This window comes from Chrysochloris asiatica, unplaced genomic scaffold, assembly GCF_000296735.1.
Source record: "Chrysochloris asiatica unplaced genomic scaffold, ChrAsi1.0 scaffold00135, whole genome shotgun sequence".
Classification (NCBI taxonomy): domain Eukaryota; kingdom Metazoa; phylum Chordata; class Mammalia; order Afrosoricida; family Chrysochloridae; genus Chrysochloris; species Chrysochloris asiatica.
In genome coordinates this window covers 645,785-649,006 of record NW_006408653.1, presented here as the reverse complement: position 1 = coordinate 649,006, position 3,222 = coordinate 645,785, and the positions used below count along the sequence as shown (strand labels likewise).

The 3,222-nt window shown below is 38.9% G+C and overlaps 1 pseudogene; it reads left to right on the top strand.

Annotated features, from left to right (window-relative positions):
- Positions 1-3,222, top strand: part of LOC102839748 — a 37,931-nt pseudogene that overhangs the window by 7,911 nt on the left and 26,798 nt on the right.

Genomic DNA, 3,222 nt, shown 5'->3' with positions numbered 1-3,222 from the left:
AACAACAATGGCTAACGATTGTTAACATTTCTTCATGTTTGTTGGCTGCCCAAATATCTCCCTTGGTGAAGTGTCTGTTTATGTCCTGTACCCATTTTTAATTGAGTTATTTGTCTTTTTCTTGTAGAGGTGTTGTAGTTTCCTATAGATTTTAGAGATTAGTTGCTTGTCTGATAATGTTGTTGCAAAAGATTTTTTTCCATTATATTGAGTCCCTTTTTACTCTTTTGGTGAAATGTTTTGATACACACAATTTTCTGATTTTTAGTATGTCCCAATCATCTATTTTGTCTTCTTTTGCTTGTGCAATTCTCACAATGTTTCGTAGTCTATGAGTGTCCTGTATTAGAGCCCTTAAATTTGTCCCTATTTTTTCACTGATGACCTTTATAATTTTGGAATTCACATTTAATCCATGCTGAGTTGGTTTTTGTATATGGTGTGAGATAAAGGTCTTGTTTCAATCTCTTGCATACCTATTTCCAGTTCTGCCAGCACCATCTGTTAAAGAGACTATCTCCTACTCATTCAATGTACTTTGACTTCTTTTTAAAGGTCAATTGGATGTATGTGGATGGGTTAATATCTGGATTCTCAATTCTGTACCATTCATCTATGTATCTTTCATTGTACCAGTACCAGGCAGTTTCAATGACTGTAGCTATCTAGTAAAATTTGAAATCAGGGAATGAGAGCTTCCCAACTTTTTTCTTGTTCTTAAGCAGTGCTATGCTAATAATGGGTCTCTTTTCTTTCCATATAAATTTTGTAATTGTTTTTTCCATCTCTCTAAAGATTGTTGTTTGAATCTGGATTGGGATTGTGTTATATGTGTAGATTGCTTTGTGTAGTATTGACATTTTCACAATGTTAAGTCTTCCAATCGAGGAGCGTGGAATTTAGAATAGGGTTTCCAAACCTGTTTGCTTTTCAGAGACAGATGACCAGGTCTGTTTTCCAAGGCATCTTTGGTGGGTTTGAATCACCATCCTTTTGATTAGTAGATGAGTGAGTGCTTAACTGTTTGCACCACCCAAGGACTCTACTCCCATGCAAAGGGAACTCTAATGACCAAGCAGGACACATAGGCCATGCCCCTCACTGCTCTCCTCTGGAAGGTGGGGAAAATCAACTGCTATGTCCTGCACTGTCTCCCTCTCAGGACTCTCTTCTAACTAGGAGAGTCTCTGCCATTTAGGAGAAGCCCAGTGAATATTTCTTGGAGAATGACAAGACAAGACAAAATCAATGTCCAATGATAATAATTAAACAGCTACCAATTCTTGGGAGTCCCTGGCTGTTGCAAATGATTTATGGACTCAACTACTCACCAAAAGAATGAAGGCTGGAGTCCACCAAAAGATGTCTTGGAACAAATTCCTGTTGGTCTGCTTCTGAAACATCATCGCTATGGAGAACAGTTCTACTCTGACACACATGGGTGGCCCTAAGTTGCAGTCTGCCCCCTACCTACGTGTGTTTATCATCATGACAATCCTATGAAACAGATGTGGCATTTCTCCTACAGGTGAGAAATGGGGAGTCAGAGTAGCAAAGGGACTTAAGGAGTCTAACAGCAAGTGGCAGAACTGAGACTGGATAGCATTTTGTTCAACTCCAAGGTCTCTACTCTTTCTAATACACTGAACTGAAATTTATCTGTGTGAATATTCCTAATGCACTGAAACTGAAAGGTAAATCAGGACAATTTAGCAGGCTGGTTCTGAGACAGTGTGCATTCTTTGCTGAGAAAGAAATACCTCCAGGGCTTGAAATAAAGACTCAAGTTTAATTCATAATCCCTTTCCTTCAACATTTCATGAATATCAATGACTTATTAAAAATAATCATTAGACCACCAACATATTATGTCTCAAAAATCTATTAGTAAAATCTTCACATATTTAAAAGGATAGCTGTGGTGCTGTAAGATAAGCACTGGACTGCAAATCACTAGGTTAGTGTTTCAAACCCATCACCCACTCCTTGGAAACCCTATATAGCACCACTATGAGTTGGACCCACTCGACAGCACTCAACAACAACATTTAATGTTGGGTCAGATGAACTCCTTCACCTAGAAAATTAACATAAATTCTCTCTCTCTCTCCTTCCTTTTTTAGGCCACAGGAGAATGCACAGCAACAGTGAAGAAAGAGAATAAAAAATTCATCCTTACTACCCAGACCTGCCAGATTACTCCAGGTAACCAAGATCTGTGGTAACAACACTGCCTTGGGGGAACATTAACCATTTCTTGTTTTGTTTTTTTTTTGGACTTCTATTGTCTCATTGTAGGATCAGCAATAGACTTTGATCCATAAGATTGGCAGTTCAAACCTATCAGTTGCTCCTTGGAAACTATTTATAGGTTTGCTATGTGTCAGAACCAATTTGATATCACTTAACAACAACAGCAGCAGCATGTATACTGTTTTAGTAATCAAGAGCTACAATAATAGATATACCACAAATGGGTGGCTTTAACAAATAACTTTATTATCTTACAATTTAGGAGGCTAGAGGTGTGAACTCAGAGCACCAGCTCTAGGGGTAGTCTCCCTCTCTGTCAGCCCTGGGGAAAGTGCTTGCTCCTTGTCCCTTGGTGATCTCCTTGTGGAACCGCATCTATCTCTCCCTGTCTGAACTTTTTAGTTGCTTGCTCTTTACAAACAGATTAATGCAGATTAGATTTTTTATATCTCAAAAGAGATTGATTTAAGACATATCCAACACACAAGGTCAACAGTTCAAACCCACTAGCTGCTCCTTGGAAACCCTATACAGGGCGGATATGAGTCCAGACCCACTCAATGGCACTTAACAACAACAACAACATATTAAGATAACAAAGAAAACTCATTCCTCAATGGGATTATAACTACAAGTATAGTTGGATTTGCAACACATATTTTTGGAGACACAATTCAATTCATCGCATGCATTTTTCTGAGGGACCCAATAGCTTTTATTTGATTCCATGACCCTTAGAATATGGTTACTAACCAGAAGCCCAATGGGTGAGGTTCAGGTGAAAAAAATAGAGCATCCTCTGTACCTACTCTAATTCAGGCTTCAATTACCCCTCCCTGCTGCATATTCGTGTTCTAATAATATGTGGTTCCTATGTACCTCCTTGGAGTCCTGGTGTGGCCCTGTGGGTTAATGCACCAGAATGCAAAGCCATTAGAACTGCAAGGTCAGCAGTTCAAGTTCACCAGC